Source organism: Sinohyriopsis cumingii, chromosome 1, assembly GCF_028554795.1.
Source record: "Sinohyriopsis cumingii isolate HCF-2022 chromosome 1, ASM2855479v2, whole genome shotgun sequence".
Classification (NCBI taxonomy): Eukaryota; Metazoa; Mollusca; class Bivalvia; order Unionida; family Unionidae; genus Sinohyriopsis; species Sinohyriopsis cumingii.
The window spans coordinates 146071619-146082607 of NC_142961.1; positions in this window are offsets into that span (position 1 = coordinate 146071619).

Genomic DNA, 10989 nt, shown 5'->3' on the forward strand with positions numbered 1-10989 from the left:
TGTTTGCAATCTGCATGCATATATGCAACACTTTGTAAAATTTCACAGCAATCTGATTTTTAATAAGTGTTATGAGCTGTAACATAGATTTGGCCCAAAAAGTCTGTATTGTTCTAAAAGAATTCAGCATGCACAGAAGCAACATGGAGGGCGAACAGACCAATATGGGGAAGTGTCCAATTTTGAAAATAAACCTTACCAAAAAAAATGTGAAAAAAATTAATTTCTAAGTGTCCATTTTTGAAAATGGACCTTGGGGACGTCCATTAATTATGTCAACAATTTTTAGGCAATTTTTTACCCCCCTCCCCCCTTGTCAACAACTGTCAAACTTTCAGTGCCCCCCCCCCCATGAAATTTTACATCCCCCCCACAAACTAACAATATTTTATACGGCTGGCTTTTATGATAAAAATAGAATTATGGAAATTAAAATGTCTTCAAGTAAATTTTAATACACTTTTTTTTTACTTGTTTAACAGATTTCAAACTGACTATAACAATTTTACAGCACATGCAAAGGGGGGTTTGGGGGCATTTACCTGAAATGAACAAGAGTCTGTTATCAAAGTGTTCAATATTTGTAAGGCATTAAGGTTACTGCATCTGGTTGAAGAAGTTGTATACTTGTGTAGGCTACATAATTTATTTTATGTATTATGTTAAAGATTACTGTATAATAGTCAAGCTCTCAAGTTTCCTAGGCTCAGTTATCCATCCTTGGAGGGATAGCTCATGGACTTCAATATATATAGCATCTATACATATAACATAGATACTATTTAATAGAAGTCCATGGATAGCTATACTATTTAGATGTCTATGGCTCAGTGCAGTCTTTGAATTTAGTAACAGCTTCCCTTAAAAATCTGTCTACAGTCTACAATCTACACTGAATAAAAACAAAATATGATGATGTAAGACTATGACTTCCTTGGCAAGAGCTCAACCGGTTTAGGATTAAACTGGTGGGCTGTTGACGGGCGAGCGAGTGTGTGCCATACCAATGCACCGACTAATTTCCTATTTTTTGATTTATTAAATTTATTGTAAAAAATAACATTGTTGACGTCAATTTATCTTTAACTCCCCCTCCCCCATCTCAACAATTGTCAAACTTCTTCAAACCCCCTCCCCCCTTATTTTGTTGACATAATTAATGGACGACCCCCTTTCTTCGAAATCAAAAAATGACGCCAAACCCGCTGACATTAAACGCTAAACCAGCACTTTTCTCTAATTGGTTTACTTTATTTTTTTTCGATCGTGCTTACCTTTCGGACACTTACTTGAGGTCGTGCCCTCCCTCTGTGTGTGTGTGTGTGTCTGTGTGTGATTTGGATTTTTAAGGTAGCTTTAACAATTTTTCAGTCAGATCGCTACGATGTCTGCAGTGTGACAGTTTATAGTCATGTAAAGCACTGGGGCATCATGCTGCAGACATGTAGCATGATATCCCACCCAGTCACATTATCCTGACACCAGGCCGACCTGTCTTAACACTAACCTCTTAATGCTGAGCGCCAAGCGATAGAGCTGTAAGTACCATTTTTGTAAATCTTTGATTTGACTCGGCCGGGGATCGAACCCACGACCTCCCGCATCCGAGCCGGACGCTCTATCCACTAGGCCACTGGAGCGGTCTCGCGCCCTCCCTACTGCTGTCTTTTTAGGCAAAGATTTTATCAAGACCAACACGATATCGCGACCGAGGATCATGTAAATTTATCGTGATAAATCCGTGTGTAGTAGATTGCGATTTTGAAGAAAAAAATACATATATAAACTTAATCAACTCCATTGAACACAACTAAAATAGTACAGTTATCTCTGATCACTTAGGTATTTGTGTATACATTGTGATACATCAGGACTGTTGGCAGACTAATACATTCGGGGATCTGAAATTCATTCGGAACTTTCAATTCTCTTGGACTTGAATATAACTAGGATTATTTTGAGTTCAATTCATAACACTGTAAGTTCCTCTGAACAGTCAAACAAATTATAAAGACACAGTTTAAGTGGCTCCTCCTTGATTCTGCTCAATGAATAATGATGACTCACTGACCTGAGATGGCCCACATGCAGCTCCAATGATGTTCTTGTTTTCCAGGCCAGGCATCAGTGTGTGTTCTGTGCAACTACTTATGGACATGTCTCCCAGCTGACCATGGTCATTTCGGCCCCAGTCATACACCTCCCCATCCTCTGTAACTGCCAGGCAATGCATGGAGTCAACCGAAATGACTTTCTTCATATTAAAAGCTTCAACCTGTTTATGGTGGCGGATGTGCTCCTCTGAGCCATGACCTAGTCTGAAGTTGTCACCTTTACCCCTGTAATATATTATTTTTATAAATACTAGTCCCTGATATTTTTATAAATACTAACCAAAAATCGGGTCCTTTTAATTTTCCAGACACTTTAAAAAAAAAAAAATGTTTGAGCGATTTAATCGAACATTTGCTGAGCGATTGTTTGGATATCAGTATGCAAAGGAAATAATTCAAAGAGACAAAAGATCTCGTGAATGGATTGCAAGACTACCAAGTGTAATAGCATGCATTAAATAATGAAATTACTTGTGCAATTTCTATAAAACAAATCAATGCAATCACAAGAAAAAACATATACCAATACAGGGACATGACTTTTTAAAATAACCAGTACTAGGTAATGTGTCTGTAAGATATTTATATGAACCCGGTGAACTCTCAGGTGGTAAAAAAAAGAGCAACTGATCCTATTTGGAGTGTGACGACACATAAAATTATACAATTTTCAGCGTGGTTACATCTACGGGTAGACCTGCAATCTGCAGACCAGATTCAACTGCTCCTCAACGGGGATTTGTACGTGAACAATTACAAGTAATGCCTGAGGATACACAATTACCACCAGTTTCACTTTTGTATACTGACGCATTGACGTCGATTACATTCAAGACAGGTCAGCATCACATTTTCACGCGTGTGACCAAGATTTCTATTAATTCTATCTACGGTAAACTGTCTTGGATTATTATTCGAATACTGCCACAATAACACTGTGCTACAGCTCGCACAATGATTGTTATGTTGTTGTTTCAGCGTCATGATAAACTCAACATCGAGATCAAAGTCGCGTTTATTTTTTTTTTTTGTCACACTGTTTATAACTAATCTTTTATATACTACACCATCGCCATTGCCTTCCTGAGTTTGATTATTTTTTCTATAACAATCACCCTCCGCGGCTGAGATATTCTTCTGGCTCGATTAAAAATAAGATGCATCTTTCTGATAGATTTATTTATGAATGTTTTAATGGACTAATTGAGAAAGGTTTTGTAATTGATCATATTAATTCAAATCCCCGAGATAATACTCTATCCAGTCTGAGAGCTGTCACCCAGAGTCAAAATTGTAAAGCTGGCAAAACTGGTAAATTTAAAAAAAATTAATAGAGCAGTTATCGTTAAAATTAGTGAAATTAATTTCCAATCAATATACACAGCTGTTAAATACTTTGATATTAACCCGTGTTTGGTAAAATACGTTGCCGACGGTAGATATTATCTAGCATTTTGGAAAATATATGATATGTGGATATCATTGTACTATGCTTATATTCAGGTAGTTAGATATTTGAATATTATATATGAATCAAGAAAATATTAATGCTATCATAAGTGAAGTTGAAGAATTCAATCTGCAGGATTATTAAAATTGTTAAAATTGACAAGTAATGGGATACTTAATCCTGTATATCTCAGAAATGAATATAATTCAATAGAGATATCACGACAATATAACTGAGATACATTAAAAAACGAGTATCGTATTAAAAATTACTTGAAAGTGCAAATAATAGTTTATTACTTTATATATCAGATAATGATCGTCATAAATTAGTCCCTCTTGCTCGTGCGATTAATCAGGTTAAAACATATACTGTGACAGATACGTGAAGAAAAAGATTATTAATAATCGTGCAGCTAGATTAAATATAAATGTTGTTGACTCCCGGAGAAATATCACGACCTCCACCGTATAGATGATTGTTATACTTGAGATTACCTTTCGGTGGGGTTATTTTTCTACATCCTTCAAGTAGTTTTGTAAAATATTCTTTGATTATATCATTAACAGTTTTCTTTAGTTCTTCACTGTTAAGTCCAAGTAAGATAAATTTTGGTAAATCTACCTCAGTTAGTTTACAATGAGTAGTAAATACTGTTTTAAGGGTTGTTTGATTATTCACGCAATAAGGTCCGAATATTACCGTTCCAACAATGACTAAACTCAAGGTCTAATGCAACTTGGTTTAGATGTTGTGTCATTTCAATTATTTGCTTTTTTAGATCCTCGTTGGGATACTCACAAATGTAACTCTTGAATAACCATTGTAAAGTCGCGGATATTGTTTTTACGTTCATTTTTAAATTTATCAGAAGATGGTCTAAAACCATCTTCATAACTATATGGAATAAAGGTTTCGTGATTAATATCAAATAATGATGCTAATGGTAAAAAAAATTTTTTTTTACCATCATATATAATATGATCAGGGATATGTTTCTCTCCCTTATCTTATTTTAAATGACGCCATAAATTATCCTTTCGATATTCTGGAAGTTTTATAAATATTTGTTTATCCTTGATAAAGTCATTCCGTTGAGGTTCTGGCAGCGCTTGATATTCTGACGAAATTTTTGGCCATCTTAATACGGATCTAATTGACAACTGATATATATCTACAGCATAATGTAACGAATTTATTTTTATCGCCACTGATAATGTTGGTTCGTGAATAGTGATAGCTATTTTAGATTCTTAGTAATAGATTTAATTCTGCAACTCATCCTTGATCTGTTCGATCTGATAAATGCCTGTGGGAATTTCAACGACTTGCCAATCGGGAGTTCCATCTTGTTCTTTTTTTATACGCAAATACAAGTGAATTATTTGCTGGCAATCCACCAAATGATTTTGATCTAATATTTGGCCAGCTGTGATATACTCGAAATTGTGCTAGCGATATTTCATTCGCGCCAATTGTAATTGGAAAACTAAAACACAAAATTCAGATTTAGTTGAACTTGCCAATGTCGTTGTGGTTTTTGATGGAGTTGTGTTAGCGACGATCTGTTGCAGTAATTCATTTAACGTTATTATTATTATTATTATTATTATTATTATTATTATTATTATTATTATTAAATCGACGTATATTCTCACACAGTCATTTGTATATTTGTACCTTTGCGGTAATTTTAATCATTTGTGTGAACACAGCATCTGATATTATTCCATCGCTAAGGCTTGATGATATCAACGAAGATAATTTAGAGTATGCTAGTATTGCTGTATGTAGTTTTATTGTATACTTATGTACTTTGATATTTGTGCATATAGATATTTTTGCGATGATATTAAGAATACCAGCAATTGTTGTTGCAGCTGAAAAACAATTTGTTGTAATTACTGGTGATGGCATTGTTATTGTTGATAGCAATACGCCGGTTCCAGCGATAAAAGCGGACTCCGAATACACAATTATATCAACAACAACTATACGTCTGTGATATTTTATTACTTTTACTGTATACTTATCAGTGATATTGTTTAGTTTGGTTTGCCACTCACATACTTGACTGGATCTGTAACGTTGTGCTGCATCATCACGTTGAACGTCGATTAGGGAGCTCATTATTTTTTAAGTAGGTGGTAGTTTAGCTGCTAATTCAAGGCACCAATAGTAAAACAAACCTAAATTTTGTTCTTCGGGTTCCGCCACAAATGTTTCCTCGTCGTTTTGCTCCAACATCACTAACATATATCCAGAAGATCCAGTTAGTGGATAACGCCGTAAAATTGTGGTAGATATCGTAAATGTCGTTGAACCGAGTACTGAGAACCTGTATATACCGGTAACCTCAGCGCGATGTTATATGGATTTTTCAATTGGTGTCCATAATGCTGATCCAGACGCTAATGTATATACTACACTGTCGGTGATCTTTTTGATGTGGGAGATTTTAATACAAATACATGGTGCCTTTCCCGAAAAATCATCAACGATTACATTTATTCTTTTGCGATCATTCAAAAACGTATTTACACGGGTATTATAATCAGATTTAAATGTGGTCATTTCACTATTAATTGAAACTAACGAATTCATCATTGGGAGGTTTCTATTGTCGATGTATTTCTTCGTTGCAACGTCATTGTCTGATTCTGGTTCTCCAAGACCAGTAATTTTATTATTAGCCATATTGAGAGAACCATTCATTGTATTACCAGTAGACTGTAAACGATTAGCAACACTTTTTATATTTTATTTCTAACATTTGCCATTGATAAATTTGAGTCTCTGATTTTTCCGCCGTCAGTAAATACGGGAATGTTATAAGTGGTAGCACAGAGAACTCTACGAATTATGTCGACCGATTTAATATTACTCGTATTTAAAACACCGTATTTATCCTGAAAAATAACAACCTTACCCTGGTCAACTCAAGAGAGGTTCGTATGATCAGCAAGATCACCTCTAGTCACGTAATTTGACAAATCAATATCATCTTTTTTGTTTTTGATAGATGATCTTCCGTAAATATCTACCATTATACCTTAAGATCTGTTTAAAACAGAACTCGTGTACGCATGTAGAACCTTATGAGGTGCATCTGAAGATTTTGACACAGCGTCGAGTACAGCAATTACTTTACGGCCACATTTTGGCTGATCGGTGATTGTCTGTGTTGGTAATGTTGAATGCCAGATCAACTGCAATACGAATCAATATAAACAATTCCACGTGGATCAATCGCGTATGAAACCCAATGAGTACCTGGACCAGAACTCATATCGTTGGGTAATCTAATAAATCAAACAATGAACGATGCTCATGCATGTTTCAATAAGCATCATCAGACTTAATCTCATATAAAAGAGTGTCTGTGTCTGTCATTAACAACTTTACTCGATTTCCATAACGCGCGTGAATAAAATCCTAATGAAACTCGTACACCATCATATTTGATAACCCCAGCGCTGCGGCTCTAACATACACTGGTTAGTCCAGACGAAGAGTTTTTTTTCCTGCTTTCAAAAGCAGCAAGATTTTCACCAAATATTTTCGTCGAAAGAAATGCTTCATTGGGATCCAGCTTATTACGGTTGTGTACATCATTAACTATTTCAATATTTTTTCGCTTTCTAATATTCTCCATCGTCTTGCTAAATGCACTTTAATTCATCAGCTTGAAGAAATCTTTATCAAAATTTGTTTTATTTTAGCTCCACATGTTGTGTAAGTGTCATTGTAATCTTTCATCCACCACGACTGATTAAACTTTAGCGCAATGTTGCAGAGCTTGCTCAAGTGCGTGACAGAGTATTATGCAATTATTTTGTGTCTCAAATTTGGAACTCAGTCATTTTTGACTTATCAGTTTCAAATGAATGTTTTTGTGATAGTTGTGCGTCACTCAACAAATCATCGCATAAAAGAAAACTGACAGCACAAAATGGATAATCATGTGGATGATCTGGGTATCCAAGATCAACCTGTACAACCGTACAAAATATAAAAATCATCCTGGTATAAATGAGCGCTCTCATCGAGAAAATTCTCTGCTGATATTCATGTGAATCCACCAGTCGGTAGCGAATGTGACATTGCGTTATCATAAAGATTATTTGGATCAAGATATACTTTGATGGTTTTTCGGGATCGTAATTGCGTATGTATTCATTATTTGCGGTGGCATCCTTTTATTTTGTAACTGAATTATTTGGATCAAGATATACTTTGATGGTTTTTCGGGATCCTAATTGCGTATGTATTAATTATTTGCGGTGGCATCCTTTTATTTTGTAACTGAATTACCACTTCGTATCATCATCTCGGTGAACATGTCCTGGTCTGTGAGCAGTTCAAGCTCGGCATTACTTGATTTCATCAGGGCGTCAAATGAGAGTCCCGGTGATGAGAAATACCAGAGTGGATCAAGAGAGTAATTTCTGTAACATGTCTCACGGAAGTTTTGAAAGATATCAGCAAGCAGTAATACATCTATGCACAGATAAAGATTAGAGTTCCTATCCAAAGCTGGTCGAGGATGCGTCCCATGTATTAAATGTGGTATAGATGTTAAAGTTAAAATAGCGCAGTGTTATAATTGTGGTGGCCGAAATTATCGGTCACTAATTTATTATTGTTGGGATAAGGAACCAAAGTACAAGACTCGTCTAGGACCAATTACTCCTGAGGAGTATATTGGATACAAACAAGTATTGCTGGAGCTCGTAGCGGCAGCAGCTTTACGAAGAGTGCTGACTGTGGTGATTAGCGCGTGATTAAAAAAATAACAGTTTCTGTTTCCAGCTTTATGATTAATGCTGTGGCATTATTTTCTTTATGACGTACAACAATTCACCATGGATAGAATTGATAGTAGTTTGGGCCACATACGTAGAAATGTCACACCCAGCACTGGTCTCGCTGGCAGGTTGCACCGCTTAGCTGGTATGTGTTACGTTATATGCCAGTGATACCATCATGTGGTAAAAGCAAAATATCTGCATGATCAACTTCGTTAGGGTTGCTGACATCAAACCATCCATGTTGAATTGTTTTACGTGGCGGTAGGTAAATTTGCGATATTGCCTGTTGAGACAACCAATCTGCGGCAACACCACGTAAGACACCTGCTATATCGGCGAGTTTGCTAATCACTGCTGTACCTTTCCAATATCCTCTTGGACTATAATAAATTGACTCCATTATTAATTACCAGACAGCTTTTTGCCTACACTCACGGCTAACTTACAACTCTTAGCCTATCTTATCAACCAGTTGGCGAGCGATTCTCGCATGTTTTTAGTTTTGATCGACTTCAGCATGTGATTCAACATGACATCAGCGATATATCTTTGTTGCAGATCTTTATTTTTATATGTGACTTCATGGACGTGGCATGCTTGATCAACTGCATTTACTGAAAATTCGCCTGGTTTAAGATGATTTTACTCGTCAACTTGATATCAAGTCGGGTTCCAGGACCACAATAACTATATCCCATAAGATGTTTTCCCCCGGGTACTAAGCCCATGGTGTTCTTGGTAATAGCAGCAATATCACAACCGCTTAACGTCTCGCACGATGCTACAAACTTATACTTTTGGTGCCACATTTTACACACTTGCCTGTAAGTGCTCACCTGTTATTCTTTATCGTTGTTACTCTTAGCCCAGTTGTATCAGTGACTGCCGTGCATCGAACACAATATAGACTCATGATTACAAATAATACATATTCCTACAATTTGAATGTGATTGACTTTTGAGCGACTCGCGAGTAAGCACCTGTCAAGCAACATGCAGCGTTATCAAATTGTCTTTCAGATTTTATCATTGGTCTGTCTGTGTCTGGTAAAACTCAGTTGTTGCTCAACCTGATAATGAGATTGCTCAAATGGGACAAAATTTATTGAGTAGCATCATCCGCCGATGACCAGCGATGTTATGATGTCCTCAAGGAATTCAATGAAGCTGCTGCAGATTTAATCGCCAGAGATTCCTTGGAACGTGAGCTTTCCATTGATACAGGTGTTGTTGAAATTATCGCCAACATCAGTGATGCACCATCGGTAGAAGAGCTTGATGTCAGTATTTAATAATGTTGTGGTTTATGCTGATGTCATGCTTGACCAACAAACAAATCCGCCAGAATATTTTCATAAGGCAGACGTAAAAACACAGATGTCATTTACATCACACAGAAGTTTGCTCAGATTCACAAAGTGATCAGAGATAACTAATATTTTTTTTTATCTTTAACGGAGTTGATACACATACTATGCGAAAATTTCATCAGACTTGGTGTCCCGATGACATGGACATAAATAAGTTAAAAAACGTATATGTACATGCTCAGAGAACTCGACATGGATTAATTACTATTAATTTACAGGGACACCGAGTGTCCGAGTGGTCTAAAGCGCTCACCGTTACGGATCATTGCCATCTCACCTCTGTCTTCGTGGGTTTGAGTCTCGGGTTCGGCTAATGTGGGTATGCGGGTAAGCTTGCCAGTAGCTTCTCGTGGGTCGGTGTTTCTTTCCTGGGTTTTCCCGGGTTCTTTCTCCACCATTTATACTGGCCGCGATGTATAGCCTATCTTGTGCTGAAAAATGGCGTTAAACCCTACAACAACAACAACAATAATAACGACGACATTAATTTATACGATCCAGCAAAACGATATCGCATTGTCTTGATTGAATCTTTGGTTGAGCAACAATGAAATACGCGGCAACGTGACGTGGTGTCGGGGGAGGAGGATCGCCAAGCCAAAAAAAAAAAAACAACGTATTTTTTAGGCGATGCAATAAAGTTCCGTCCGTGTTTTATTTTGTTTCGCCCAAATGATTGTGGCGGACCGTTTATGGTATATCGTGCACATACAAACGTGAAGTAAGTTCTCCCCTACGCGTATCCAATAAATGACCAGTCTGGTCGGTCAGACGAAAACGTATTCGTGATAACGACGGATTATGACATCGTAAATAAACAGGGTTAACGGGCGCTGACACAATAAAATGACCCGGGGGAACCTTTGGAGAAAAGCTATTAAGAACATATTCTTGCTAGGACAGCCCAGTCTGCGCTTGTTATCCACCTGCCGTATAGCTACCATCCAGTGTGTCACAAACAAGATTTACTGAAATCGTTAAGTCTGAAAATATCTGGAGGGCCTCTTATTTTTCAACATGCGGCACTGATCTTCGGTAAATTTTCGTCAGTTATATTGTTGAGGTCCTGCTGTATATCTTTGATATCCAACCGGGGTAGCTTAAACGTAGGCAGTTGGTCTTCGGTGATCTTAAAAATGTCAAGAAAATGTGTTTCATATCTTATGCTTTCTACTCTCAAACCCACCCCATGGCAAGTTTTTTGACAGAATTCAGCAGCGGACCTCGCCTGGTTCAGTTGGTAC